At 38.2% G+C, this 15,657-nt stretch overlaps 1 protein-coding gene across 2 annotated transcripts in view; it reads right to left on the bottom strand.

Moving 5' to 3' along the window:
- Dgki (diacylglycerol kinase iota) overlaps positions 1 to 15,657 on the bottom strand; it is a 414,620-nt gene that overhangs the window by 22,992 nt on the left and 375,971 nt on the right. The gene's annotated exons all lie outside the window — the stretch shown is intronic.

The raw sequence follows: 15,657 nt of genomic DNA, 5'->3' as shown, positions 1-15,657 counted from the left end.
GTCTGTGTAAAATAATATTAATTACTGTCATTTTGTTGGGCTGCTTCCCATTTGTGCCTCATTAGCATAATTCACAGTGGCTATCTGCACCATTGAGTGAGTGTTAGATGACTTTTGCTGTGTTTAATGATCATACTGAATTCCACGTCTTTGTGAGCTAAGCCTTCACCGGTTGTTGCACATGTAGCATGGCTGACTGCTCACACAGTAGAGGAATTGGACAGCGTGCCCCTGGTGAGGTGAAGACAGGAAAGGCTGTGTGGACATATGGATCTGAGAGAAATGGGCTCTTGGGTGGCTGAAGGTATGAGCTGTGGCCAAGCAGGAAGCAACACTGATGGAGAGGGGGAAAGTCTGAGGACTGTGATGATGATCAGGTCAAAAGAACTGTGAGGGCCACATCTGCAGTGGCCAGGCTGAATATTTACTATTCACTGGCAAAAAAACGTTGGTGCTTAAAACCATCACCTGAGTTTTGTTCATTGTATATGTCATGCATTCATAAAACTCTCTGGGGAAGATTATTTATTTAACGTAGGTGAAATTAAAAATTCTATCTCAGGTGGACTCTGTCCCTAGTCTCTCCTTAATAATCAGATGTGAGCAAAGAGATTTTCCTGATTTTCCCACTAAGTTTCTCTTTCAACCAAAGTAAGGCTCCCTGAACTCCAGGTTTACAATCCTCTCATTCCACCTTCCAGCCTCTCACCTCCATTGAAGAAACATGGAGTGGAGGATGCAGACCACACACCTCACCCAGCCTATCATATCATCATTACCAGGATTAATCCATTCCTGGGATTAATCCAGTTGCACCAAGAGGCCATTAAATACTACATTCAAGCAGCACCTGTGCCAAATCCATTCTAGACTGTATCACCATAGATGGGAGACATAAGTAGATTTTGTTTCTAATGACAGAGTTAATCCTCAAATTCAATTAGTTCCTACTAATTGCATGCATGAATGTATATGGGCTGTTTCCATCTGCTGCAGAATCTTTTGGAAGCTCCTATTAGCATGGAAAAGGTTTTCTGTTTGTAGAAAAAACAAACAACCCCCATCTAGTGTTCCCTCCTGGCAGAAAACCTCCACCTTTCTGCCAGAGGACCAGGATGTGCTCCCTGCAGAAGCAGTTGGTTCCACATCTTTTATTCACCACTGGAATTGGCTATAAACAGTGCGGGGACCAGATGTCTCTAGGAAGCATTCCATTTGTTTATTTGTTGTTGCAACATTGTTAGTTAGTTGTTTCACATGTCTAAGTTCCATTTCTGCAATTAAGCCACAAGCATGGGGACCAAGTTTTTTTTTTTTTTTTTTTTTTTTTTTTTTTTTTTTTTTTTTAATTTCTTTCTCTTTGTTTTACCCATTCTACACCTTTCTCTAAAAACTCTGTGGTACAGGAAATTAATAACATGCTTAATAAGTACATGGTTGAGTCTCTCGCCCTGATAATGCATCTGATTATCATTTTAATAGGCCTTGAATTTGGGATTGAGTAAGAGATTCTAGGAAAAAGAAGGAAACCCACTTTACTGGCCCTGCTATACCTGACAATCAAGTTTGGAGTTCCAAATATTTTCAGATCTCTTTGGGATGTGAATGATGTCTATTAGATATGGCAAAATATCATTGCAAAACTGGAAGTATTTATGAGTCAAATCAAACCTCTATGTTAAGTAATGACGTGTTAACTCCTGGAATACCAGTAGTAAGGGTTAGATGTGGACGAAAGCAAAGTTCATTCGTTAGTTAATTTGCTTGGATCATTGGGTAAGCCACGTTCTTAGGTAAAGGAGCCAATGGCATGCATCCTTTTCCACCATCATGGTAAGTTCCCTTCAGCCAACTGAGAAAAATATGAACCAACAATCAAAGAGTGACCAGCTGAGGTTCTTGAAGATATCTTCTTGCCAACACCTACAACTCAATTTAATGTTTTTTCTAGTGATAAATTAATACTATCATCTTTTGATCTAGTGGGTCAACATTTTTTTATATAGTACCACCATCTGAAGCAAGATCCAACTGTTCCCTTAACACTAGAAAAACAAAATCATTTTTAGCATCAATATTACAGGATCCCATTAACTACTTTTGTTCAGTAAATATTAATCTTGCACAAACAGGGAGGACTTTTCATATTTGTTGAGGGTTTTAATCTGATTATACTTTACTAAGTCCATGAACCCAGTGCAGTTACAGGGCACAATAACACTCTTTGCCCTCCTTAACATTTGAAAGAAGTTAATACATATTAAAATGCTGTGCATATTGCAAACCGATTTAGAAGTATAAGAGATTAAAAAAGGAATTCTAGTATTCTCTGAAGGGCCTTCATCCCCAGAATGTTGAGATAATTTAATTTAGATTGATTAACTTTGTTTATTTTTGCTTTCCAGGCATTTGAATGATAAAAGCTCTAATCTTGAGAGAGTAAGAGAAATGGAAGAGCTAGTAAATAAGGTCCTCCTTAGCCTCACAGATGACCTGCAGGTGGTACCTACTCCCTCAGAGAAGCTAAGAGAGGGCACCAGGGCTTTGGCTTCCTGCAACATCAGGCTGACATTTCTCCTATGACCGGTCTCCTTGAATTCATCTTATGTCCTTTAGCAGTGTCCTTTGGGATCCTAAAAGGAACTCAGGTTGAAAAGGGGGGCACATATCTTATTCAGCCATAACTGCAACAGGATCGGATGTGGCCTGAAGTAATGAATGTTAGTTGTTTGAACCAAACTTTAAGGCTGCACAAGAAATGATGTTTAAGGTCAGGATCTAAGTACAGACGCATATGTTCTAGATCTCAGGAGGATTATAGGTTTATGGGTCAACGGGTCATTGGGCTGTACATAAGTACCTTATCAGTGGCTAGCAGAAACTGGCCACTCTATAAGATGAAAGCCTTTTTTAACCAAGAAGAAGAATAGAGTTAACCAGAACACCCTTCACTGGAACAAAAGCAAAGTCCAGGAGGAGTTAAGATCCAAAGGTCACTTTCACGGATCCATGCCAGCAAAACACACATATAGGAAAAATGTGCAATTTTTGAAAAGATGGAATTTCTAGAGCATATTTGTCACTTATTACTGTAAAGGTAGACAAAATCATTTGCTTGTATCTAAGTTATAATAAAGCACTAACTCTGAACTTTCTCCATTTAGGTATATTATATACGTTAACTGCAAGAACAGAAAAATTAATTTTATTTTAGAGAAGTGAAAAGTCTTAACTTTTGTTATATCATGCTAAGTTGACCAAGCAATATCATGGGTTAGAAACAAGAATGATAATGTAAATCGTTAGCTCTGAACATGGTCTAAAGATAAGATGCCAATCAGCCTAGATGCCCTTCAATAGATGAATGGATAAAAAAAATGTGGCATTTATACACAATGGAGTATTACTCTGCATTAAGAAATGACAAAATCATAGAATTTGGAGGGAAATGGATGGCATTAGAGCAGATTATGCTAAGTGAAGCTAGTCAATCTTTAAAAAATAAATACCAAATGACCCCTTTGATATAAGGGGAGTAAACAAGGACAGGGTAGGGACGAAAGTTTGAGAAGAAGATTTACATTAAACAGGGATGAGAGGTGGGAGGGAAAGGGAGTGAGAAGGGAAACCGCATGGAAATGGAAGGCGATCCTCAGGGTTATACAAAATGACATATAAGAGGAAAGGAGGGGTAAGACAAGATAATACAAATCGAAGAAATGATTTACAGTAGAAGGGGTAGAGAGAGAAAAGGGGAGGGGAGGGGAGGGGGGATAGTAGAGAATAGGACAGACAGCAGAATGCATCAGACACTAGAAAGGCAATTTGTCAATCAATGGAAGGGTAACTGATGTGATACAGCAATCTGTATACGGGGTAAAATTGGGAGTTCATAACCCACTTGAATCAAACTGTGAAATATGATGTATTAAGAACTATGTAATGTTTTGAACGACCAACAATTAAAAAAAAATGATCAATGTTATTTCAAAAAAAAAAAAAAAAAAAAAGATAAGATGCCAAACAGAATAGGCTTCAGTGTATCAGCAACTCTTCAATGATACTTATGAAAGACCAAATAATACTGTCTGGGGCCAAGTCCTCATCGGAACTCATACTCCCTTAAGGAAGAAAAGAGTAGCTAGAAAGTTAACATCCTACATGGCCAAATGTAGTCTCTGACTGCTTAAAGAAATAAGGAGTAATGCGGAGTATGATTTCCTGGGGCAGCTGTAAGAAGTTATCCAAAAAAGGGAAGATGTGCACTGGCAGAAAAGCTAGGAGTAGGGTTTTCTATAGGGAAGAGCAGCCCGCGGGGAGACTGGGAGGGAGAACACGCAGCTTCACTTGACAAAGTGGGATGCCCAGAACAGAAAGAGGGAGAAACGCGTCAGGAACATAGTGACCCAGAGACTAGGTGGAGCACCTTCCAGACCTAGGGAGTGTTGTTAGACCAGAGACCCTCTCTGCACTCCCTAATATCAAGGAAAAGCATTCAGAGACTTCATTTTCAGAATATATCTTTGGCCAAGATTAACACCCTTTTCCTCAAAGATAAGGGGTTTAAACAATGAGCAGTGAGATTGTTGCCAAATTCAAATGATTGAAGAACAGTGTCATAGGGCAGGCCATGTTTTCCAAGAATGAGAAGAAGCCCACAGGGTTAGTTAAGGAGGGTATGATGACTGGTCTGGTCTTCGTGGTCAGAGAAGAAAGCAAACAGCTCAGAGGATAGAAATGGTTTAAATGACTCTTGTGGAGTCCTATAAAACACCACTCTGGTTTTTTGTTTGTTTGTTTGTTTTCCCCAATGGCTGAAACAATTCCCTTCACTTGTTAGGGTGACAGGGAACAGAAATGTCACCAGATGAGGAGAACTGAGTGGATTCTGGCAGATTACAAATTCCTTTTCAATAAGCGATGGGGCTTTGCTTTGTCAGGAGAAAAGCTGGAAGCCACCTAATCACAATGGATTTTGTAAACTTATTAATGAAAACTACCAGTATGGCAGCCACCTGTGGCACTTATATACTGACCAAGTTGATCTTCTTTCTTTTCAGAAAGAGGGTCTGTTATGGTGTAGCTGTGGAGCATTCTCCCCACTGCAGAAAGGTAGGGCTTTTAGGAAATGATTAGATTATCAGGACGATGACATCATCAGTGGATTGATCTGTTTAATGAATTAATAATTTGAATGAACTACTGGGTGGAAACTGTAGGCAGGTGGGGTATGGCTAGAGGAAGCAGGTCATTGGGATGTGGTCTTGGGAATTATATCTGTCCCTGGCCTCTTCCTGTCTCTCTTTGCTTCCCAGGTACCATGAGCTGGGCAGTTTTCCTCTGCCATGATGTTCTGCTTTACCTTATACCCAGAGCAAGGGAGCCAGCCAACCCAGGATGGAGACCTCTGAAACTGTGAGCCCAAAATGAACTTTAAGTCCTCTCAGTTGTTCTTGCCAGATATTTTGGTCACAGTGATGGAAAGAACGGGGTCCATGGTGAATGAAGGCAATGGCAGTGCCATCTGTCATCCCAGGAACCCATATTCAGAAATCCATACATATGCCCCTTAGACAACAACACATAGATGTCCCCAAAGTACTTCCTCAAAATTTTAGGTGACACTTTTGGTTTGGCTTTTTCTCCTGAGTTACATTGGTATGTATTATTTACCAGTTCAGAGGCTTAAGAGTCCACAGAGCTAAAGAGGCCTTTGGGGACAGACTGCTCAATGGGGAAACCAAAGATGACAGCAAATGCTTTGCCCAGGGTTACTCAGGCTGTGGAGAGCAGAGTCAGAGCAGGGGTCTGGTACCTCCCTCTCCAGATCCCTGGGTCAGTCCTGCTAGCCACACACAAGTGACCTGAAAAAAAAAAAGTATAATCCTGACAAACCTAGAAAACAACAGGCTTTACTAATTTAAAGAGTTGCTGCAAATAAAACATCTGAGCTTTACTTAAGGAAAAAGATATTCCATCTGTCTATTTGACATTGATAGTTTCTCTGGCTCTTTCTTGCACTTTCTGTCCCTTTCTTTTGGTGATGTTTGCAAGCAACCCATGTGTTCTGCACAGAACTGGGGGCTTTATCTTTTTTTTAAATGTAATCCTCACAATAATCCCACTAGATATATATTACTATTATCAGTTCCAGCTCAAGGAGGCAGAAATTAAGGATTAATGACTCTAAGCAAGGGGTTCATGGTCTCACAGTTAATAAGAAAGAAGGCCAGGATGGAGACCCAGAACATGAAAGATTTACCTGAGAGCCTGTATCTCTGGTAGAGCTCTATTCTGCCTCCCTTATCTGGCTGTAGGAACCCTCAAATAGCACGTGCCATGCATGTATCATGGTGTCACTACGCAGTGACACTAGGTCCTCCTTTTCTGATTCTTCCTTGTTCAGCCAAGATGGATACAGTTTTATTTGTGTCCATAACCCTTAATCTTCTGGCTCTGACAAGGAAGGTGTAGAAAATCAAGTTGCCCTTCTGGAGAAAGGAAAGGCCATGACAATGACGTGCCTCTGAGTATTATGTACAGTTGTGCTGGTTGGGAAAGGAATATTGCATGAAGCTAAGGGCACACCCTAAAATTTAGGGGACCCAACATGGACCCAGAAAATCCTTGTTGACATAAGAAACTGGAAAAATAAAGAAGTTGATATCATTATTTTGTAAGAGGGCTGGACTGATGAATGCTTTCCCAGCACTCTCAGGACAATGTGGCCTAAGTAGCTCTAAAAGGCAGCTTGGGCAAACAAAACATCATCAGAAAAATGCTACCAAAGGGCTGGAACACACAGGTGAAGGCAGCATATCTGTAACTGACCCTGTAGGGACCAAATGAAAAAGCAATGACGCATTCTAATTCTCTGCAGCTAGTAATCATGGTAAGGCCCTCATTCAGGGAAACCAGCCAGTTCCTTGCAGGAGGAAGCCATCAAAGTAGAGGAAAATAAACTTTAGAAAGATAACATTGGGGAAAAAGTTTAGATAGAATATTAGGATTTTTAGTCAAGTGAAAAATAGACAAATAGAGTACTAATTATTCTCATAGGAGAATCACAGGAGAATAATGTCAGTATGCCAATCCAGCCCCTTGATTATATTGGTTGTTGATATAACTCAGATTCTACATCAGACAGTAGAAATCTTAAATAAAATACAGTAACATTTAAAAAGTGACCACGATTCAATTCTTCCTTTCTGTTATTATATGAGTAGGCAGAGACCAAGTGTCAGGGATTCCTCATTTCCTTTGTAGATGCTGTATTGATTTCTCTGTGGGAATGAGATTTCAGAGAGCTTTGTTGCCAGACACATCCTCTTTTGATGCCCTCTCATCCTTCCTCTTAACCTCAAATCAGAAGGTCAGCTTTCCTCCTTCAAAATTGCATCCCTTTCTTTCATATGTTATTTAAAAAAAAAAATTCAATGTTTTCACTTAAATATTATGAGTCCAACAGCAATCCAAAGCCATGTTGCAGGTAAATCTTAGTGAAGAGTATTCCCCTCCCACAAGCACAGCCTGTGAAAGATGATTAGACCATTATCACCATGAAGCATTCCAAAAAACCAAAAGGAACAAAAGAATTGTATGGTTAGAAGCAATGGTTAAGATTTAGCACAGTGGAATGAGAGAGGGTACAGGGTCAGCCCATACATAAAATAACAGGACCAGGTTTGGAGAAACCCAGGGGGTTTGCTTTGGTTTTTGTTTGCTTCTTTTGTTCTTTAATCAGCAGTGGATAATCTGTTTTCTTAGGATTTGTGAAAGAAGACTAACCAAGGAAAAACCTGCAGTCGTTTTTTATTCTTTTCCTTTCCCCCAGCGAGACGACCATAAAAGGCCATCCTTTCATCACATTAATGGCAAAATCTCTTTGGCGATGGACCAGGATTGACCTATCTTCTACAACAGGGAACAATATTAATGAGGCTTCAATGAGATTCAAAGATGTGTACTGAACATTTCTGTTTGCCAACACCACACACTGCAGCAAATTGAACAGTGAGACTTGTATAGAAAGAACCAATTGTGTGCCAGCACACAGCATAGAATAAGGCAATGTCTCTATTCATTGGGTTTATAATCAAATAAGAAGGGCAACACCATCCAGGAGGGGAAAAAAATTGGAATGCACTCAAAAAAAAAAAAAAACAGTAAGTGAATAAGGAGGGAGAAATTGTGGGTATTTCAGCTGTCAGGAAAATTTATCGTTGTTTGTCCTTAGACTCCATGGAGGTGGTTCCAAGACACAGAAATTAATGAGCACTGAGGAGGGACCTGGATGAAGGACATTGAAGGTGGTCTACCAGAGGGATAGGAGGAGGTGATATAAACCTATTGCTGAGTGACTACAAGGGACACAGAGTCTGGACAGGGTCTGCAAGCAGGGAAGCAGATCTAATTCACTAAAGCAACATGAACTAAACCAGGGGGAGCATTACAAAGTTCAAATCTAATTAGAAAGCCAATGGAGGATTCCACAGTAAGAAGCTGGATATGAGGCAAAGAAAGAATGTACTAGCAAGTTTGCATTAGATGACCCAACGTCACCCCCAAACAGTGCACTACAATGGCCAACATGGTAGGCTCTTCCTAGTAAGGCAATTAAAGGCATGCAGATGTTTCCCTCTATATCACCAGGCAAGTTTACTCATCCCGTTTTAACTAATAAATAGATTATAGAAGAAAAATAAACATCTAACTTTCTCTGCCTTCTCTACTCTTCTGGTCATAATAATGGTCTCCCTGGTGGTGATATTGCCTTAGGGAAATAGCTACCTTTCAATAACTCCACCTTTAAAAGAAGGAGGGCTATTGGCAGGAAATGGGACATCTGCTCCCTTGATTTTGAGGCATAGGGGTAGAAAAAGTGGATTAGAAATATATATTTGTATTTTTCTTCAGTATCAAGGGTACTGCACAGAAAAAAAATCTTCATCTTTAATGATCAATTCCTATCCAATAAAACTTCACATAATTATGAGGTCTCCAATTAACAAATATAATCCTGGTTACATGAGCTCAAATGTAAGGCAATGCTATTGAGAAACATATAGAGGAATGGTGAATAAAATCTGAATTCATACCACCTAAGCTTTTGTTCTATTCCATACTAACTGTACCTGTGACTACGGACAAGTCACATAATAGCTTTGTGCCTTAGTTTCCTCATCTGTAAAATAGGAATAATAGTAGTCCATAAAAGGTATTCTAGAAATAGATAGTTCAAATGTACACAAAGTCTTTCAGAGATCAGAAAAAGAAGATGCCTTTCCTAATTTATTTTATAAAGCTAATAAAATCATATATGTAACTATATAATGAAAAGGAAAATTAAAAACCCAGTTACAGTCATGAACATAAATGTAAATGTCTAAATAAAATATTAGCAAGCCAGATTGGGCACTGTATAAAGGATACAAATATAATGACTAATTAGAGTTCACCTCATAAATATGATATTGGTTCTCATTAGAGAATCAATTAATTAAATGCACCATATTTACAGATGAAAGTCCAAAGACATGTTACCACCTCAAAAGATAAAGGTAAATAGATTCGTTAAATTCAACATCTGTCAAATTCAACAAATTTGAATGAAAGGAAATAACCTCTGTAATGGTTTAGATATGAGGTGTCCACCAAAAGATTATATGTGGGACAATGCAAGGATTTTCAGAGATGAAATGATTAGATAGTGAAGTGTAACCTCAGCAGTGGATTTATATACTGACATGAGGAGACAGGTCACTGGGGGCATGCCCTTGGGATTTATGTTTTGTCCCTAATGAGTGAAACTCTCTCTCTCTCTGCTTCCTGGCTGCCATAGGCTGAGCTCTATTCCTCCACCACACTCTTCCACCATCATGTTCAGCCTCACCTCAGGCCCAGAGAAATGAAGTCAGCTGAACATGAACTGAACCTCTGAAACCATCCGGCAAAATAAACGTTTCCTCCTCTAAGTTGTTCTCATTCAGTCTTCTGGACGAAAAGCTGAGAAAAACACCCTTAAAATGATTATCTACAAAACAACTACCAACACCTACATACATCACGACCATTCTGTGATGAACTTCCTATTTAACAATGAATCATGGATGGTATTTATTTGGGGATCAGGAACAATTCAATTATACTGAGTGCACTTCTGTTCAGTACTGCATGAAGGGTCTAACCAGGGCAGAAAAGACCAGAAAATGGAATGCAACCCAAAACAAAATTCTCAGTATGTGTGGATGAAATTGCCCATAGAGAATTCTCTTCTCACAAAAAAATCCCTTCAGATAACAATTATGAATTCAAAGAATAGGAGGAATTTTCATACAGAAACAAGATTGTAAACGTCAACTGCATTGCAGTATGCCAGTAAAGATCACTTAGAAAATATAATTTTAAAATACAACATATAAAATGTCACTAAAAATACAATGAACCTAGGGATATATTTAACAAAAGATGACCAAACTATTCAGGAAGGAAAGTATAAAATGCTATTCATAGACATTTTGAAGGCCAATTAAATACAGAGAGATACAGTTGGGAATGAAAAGACTCATTATCATAAGAAGTATCAGTATTCTTTATATTGATTTATAGACTGGTTCCATTTCCATGAAAAAAAATTTAACACCAAACTTGATAAGCTGATTCTAAAATTTATATGAAACAAACAAAAAAAGCCCAAGTATAATCAAGACGCTCCTGAAGAACAAATTTCAGGGTATATTCTCTGTCAGATATCATGATTTATATCAAAGTTAGAGCAATTAAAACAATGTGGTTTTGGTACAAGAATAGACATAGGATCAATAAAACAGAAAGAACCTAAAACCCCATATATACAGGAAGATAGAGCAGGTTTGCACGTCAGCAAAGGAAATGGATGAGAATGAGATAGATGCTTCAGTAGAGGAAAAAAATTAAAATAAAATTGGACTGTTATTTATCAAACTGCAAAATTATTTCTAAGTTCTTATATAAGAAAGGCAGCTATAATAATTTTAGAAGGTAATATAGGGTAAATATTTATAATTCTATCATAAAAAATTATTTAAAAACATACCAAAGACATAAACCACAGAAAACACATTAATAATTTTATTACATGCAAATGAAAAAAAAAATGTTCATCAGATGAAACAAAGAAGAACTTGACCAAGACAAGCTACACTGGAGAAAATTCACAACACATGTGGTCAAGAATAAAAATTAATCTGGAATACATAAAAAACGTTTAAGGAATCATTATGAAAAAGACAACTCAGAAGGGGATGATGGGTAAAAGATAAAGAAGTATTTCATAGTAAACATAAATGGCCTATAAATATACCAAAAGATGTTGACCCAATGAGCAAATACTGAATACAAATTAAAATAAAAGGGGGTACCATTCACACTCCCAGGAGACTGGTAAACATTTAATTGGTTAATACAGAATGTAAACTAGGTTATGAATCACAGGCACGCCTTACCCACTGTATTTGAGAATATATATTAGAATAATCACTTTGGGAAACAGTTGGCCATTACCTCCTAAGTTAAATATGTATAATCTGCTACCTAACTAAGCCAACCCATATATAAATGCTAGAGGAATTCTCTCACACAGGGACACCTGCAGGAGTTAGAAGAATATCCACAGTGGTTTGATTTGCAATAGCAAAACATACAAACAAACAAAAACTCCTATAGTCTATATCAACATTCATAGGCAGTAGATTATATGTATAAACTGCTGTATATATTCATACAGTAGAATATTATATCACATGCAAAACTAGTGAAATGAATATGATACTTATCAGGGTTGAATCACCAAACCTTATTTTAAAGAAAAAAAACAAATCACCTGATTCAACTTGTAAAAGCTCAGAATAGGCAAAAGTATATACATATACACAAAGATTTGGAATAAATATTTGTGTATACAATCATATACGGATTCACATGTGGGTATGCATATACATATATGCACATATACATGTACACATAAACATTATAAATATACACACACATATATGCATCTATGTGGTAAAATGATAAAAGGAAACAAGGGCACCACTAACAAGAAGACAGAAGAGTAATTACTTCTGAGGAGGTGAGAAGAGAACATGGTCAGAAAGGCAGAGAGCAGGAAGCTCCCAGGTGATGGAGAAGTTTTCCTTCTTGGTAGGTGAATGGGTCACAGGAGTTCCTTTCGATTATCATTTAAACTGAGCAGAGGAATTCTAAACATTTTTATGAGTATTATTTATTTGAATAAATGTATGTATCAGAGAAAACTAAGTTGACAAGGGCTGTTCCTGATGCCTCTTGTGTTCCACTGACTGCAGTCGCCCCTGAGTCCAATCATGGGCTCATCCGTGCACACGCGACATAATTTCATCTCCAGACACCCAGTGCCGCCATGCTTGTCTCCTATGTTACTGCCTCGACAAAAAAAAAAAAAAAAAAGCTAGCACAGAATTTTACAGTCGTGATTGCCAACAGGTATAGGAGGCAGGGCAGGAGAGTGACACCGGCTTCCGAGTTCCAGCTTTTTGGCACTTTCTTTCAAAGGAGTCGATTCATGCTTTAGAGTTCCTCAGGGAACAGACCTTAGTTGGAAGATGACCTTCCCTCAGATTGCTGGCACAGGCAGAGGCTGCCTGTAAAACAAGCAGGCCAAGATGACCCAGCAGAGCACAGGAGCTGGGAGCCCGGGGGAGCCGCCTGGGCACAGGAGGTGGCTCCAGAAGCAATTTGAATGATGAAGTGATAGGCACTAAGTGCAGAGGAAACTCAGAGGATGGGGCAATCAGTCACTGCCAAGCTTATCTCCTGACAAGGAGCGGGGCTCAGCTTCCAGATGTAACATTAAAATGTAATGTTCCCACTGGGACCCCGCGTGGCAGGTTTCCCTGACGCTCCGGTTTCACTCAGTTCACTAATTATGAGAAAATGTGACATCGGTATTTACTTTTTCTACGGGGATAAATCTTTCCCAGTAAAAGGGAGAAGTTGTTATTTTTTGTTCTGTTTTGTTTTGTCATTAAAAAGAAATTACTTACACAGCAGTAAATAAACTCTTGTTAGAGGGAAGCAAGATCTTTTTTTTTTTTTTTCCCCTAGATGATTCTATCAAGCCACTTTAATGCTGACAATCATTTCTTTCATTTCCCAGGGACAAGGGGGGATAAAAGAGCCAGAGTTTGGGTGTTACAACTAGGTTTAAAAATTAATTCTACCACTTACCAGCTGTGACCTTAAGCAAGTTATTTAATCAGTCTGCGCCTGTTTTCCTAGCTGTAAAAACTGGAGATGATGCATCTATTTTAGAGTTGTTTTTTTTTTTTTTGTCCAAGAGGAAATAACACAGTTGAAGCATTTTGGCACAGTGCTTTCAAATGAGTGCTCAATAAATTTGAGTCTTTATTCTCAATGATCTTGATATTCTATTATGTAAACACACATAGTTTGTATGTCATTTATGCCGGATATTGCCAATGCTCTATGACCGCACATCCAATCATGAAATGAGTCTTTATTTTGGCTCTACAAGTCAAATTATGTATACAATGTTTTACTTTCCCTCACTCTAAGGTAAAAAGTGTACCCAGTGAAGAGTTAAAACTGATGACAAACTTTAAGGGAAAGTTCTCCCCTAACTACTCCCTGCTTCTTTTAACTTTTCAAATGCCATATGCAATGATAAACAAGCATGTCAGTAAAACCATGCTTCCTCTCACTGCCTGGATGCTAACAAGTAACACCACCATGGATGATGTGCTTGGAACAAATTAGAAGGAGATTTCTCAGATGATTCCCCACTTGAACTTACAATCATGGACGAGATACACAGACTAGATGGAATTAGCCCCACTTTACAGAATGTTTTCCTTTAAACAAACCTAAGAACAAGAGATGGTGGATGGCAAAGCCACTGTATTCCAGCTCTCTATAAAGGGTATCTGAACAGATGACAAATGCCAGGGTTATTGGGCTTTTCAAAACTGGATTTTCCCAAGAATGAATTTTCTTTCAATGATAGTCAAAGGGATCAGTTGTTTCAGAGGAAGGCAGGATCACTGGTGGAAAGTGAACAAAATGGAAAATCAAGGGGCATAGGGTTTTATATTCCAATTTCACAATCCATTTGCCTGCCTCAAATTTATCACCCATAAATTTGAGAAATTTGATTCACCTCCCTTACAAGTGTATTGCAATGTCATTGCTGTGTACATGCTATGCAGGATTAATAGCATGACATTCAAGAGGTTTTATGCTAGTCATACTGAATATAAACTTCTGAAAATGTGCAAACATAGGAAATATATGTTGAGTATGAGACAAAAATCCTTGTAATAAGAAGATAAAGACTGGAGATATAGCTCAGTGATAGAGGCGTGAGGCCATGTGTTCAGTCCCCAGCACCACACACACATTAAAAAAAGATACTAACCTTTTTCCAAGGAGAAAAAAAAAAGAGATAGAGATACAAAGTGATAAACAATGAGATAAAATTAGATAAATCAGTATTGCACGTTTGAACTATTTTTTAGAAGCGGCAAAAGCAAATTATGGAGGCATGGACATCTACTACATTTTTTGAAGTCACAAAAATATAACAGACTTCTAGTTGGGATAACATTTCTTCAACTAATTACATACAACTGTTGTTAAGATAATCAATTCTGATGTGCTCTTAATACTGAGAGAGTCTTTCTGGTAGCTATCAGCTTTCAAGATCTCAAAGGACTCTCACATATGTTCAGTGATATGTAATAACCTTGAAGGAAGTTCTAGCAAATGACAGAACAGCAATTCTAAATTCTTTTCCCCTTCTTTTTTTTTTTTCCTTCAATCTGGAACAAGGTATAAGTTCTTATAGATAGGAAGGCAAAAGTTACTAGAGGGCATTAGAAGGAAACCTAGTTCAAAATAAAAACCAAATACAAGTTTCTAGTTTATTTCTTGGACATGGAAGCCCAAGGACCTACAAATCCAATCATAAACCTAGTCATACTAGCAACAATCAACAAAATAGCTTTTAATGATGGGTTACCATTAGGTGGTTGATTACCTAATTCTGATTTAATGAGCCTGAACATAATTTTCTCCATAACTCTTCATAGAACATGATACAAACTTCATTCCAATATTGGGACATGATGTGGCAGCTGGAGAGACTGCCTAAGGCTCCCTCCCATTTCCTTAATTCATTCATTTAATAGATTTTGAGTGTTTTATATTCACTAGAAATTACATCAAAGAACTCACAGTAAGATGGGAATCAGCTAAATAAAGAATCAAATTTGTGTGTTAAGCCTTAGCATGGAATAAATATTTGGCACAATGGCGAGTAGATCAAAAAGCTCTCGGAGGAAAAGGTAAGCTCAGCAGAAACTGTCCATATGGCAAAGGGAGAAGTCGTTTCCTGCAGAAAGAACAGCAGGGGAGAAAAGCAGGAGATATAAAAATATGGTGTGTTTCAGAATTTAGATGTGGCTCCATATGGCTGGAGTATAAATCATGCATTGGAGAAGAGAAGAAGATGGCAAATGAAACAATCCAAAGTAGAAGAAAATGAAGATTCCATCATTTGGGCTTACTAGTCCACATTAAAATACAGTATTGGAGTGTTCATCACGGATATTGGTCTGCTAG

Source organism: Urocitellus parryii, chromosome 3, assembly GCF_045843805.1.
Source record: "Urocitellus parryii isolate mUroPar1 chromosome 3, mUroPar1.hap1, whole genome shotgun sequence".
Classification (NCBI taxonomy): Eukaryota; Metazoa; Chordata; class Mammalia; order Rodentia; family Sciuridae; genus Urocitellus; species Urocitellus parryii.
Note: the sequence above shows the minus strand (reverse complement) of the source record. Positions and strands in the feature narration are given on the sequence as shown.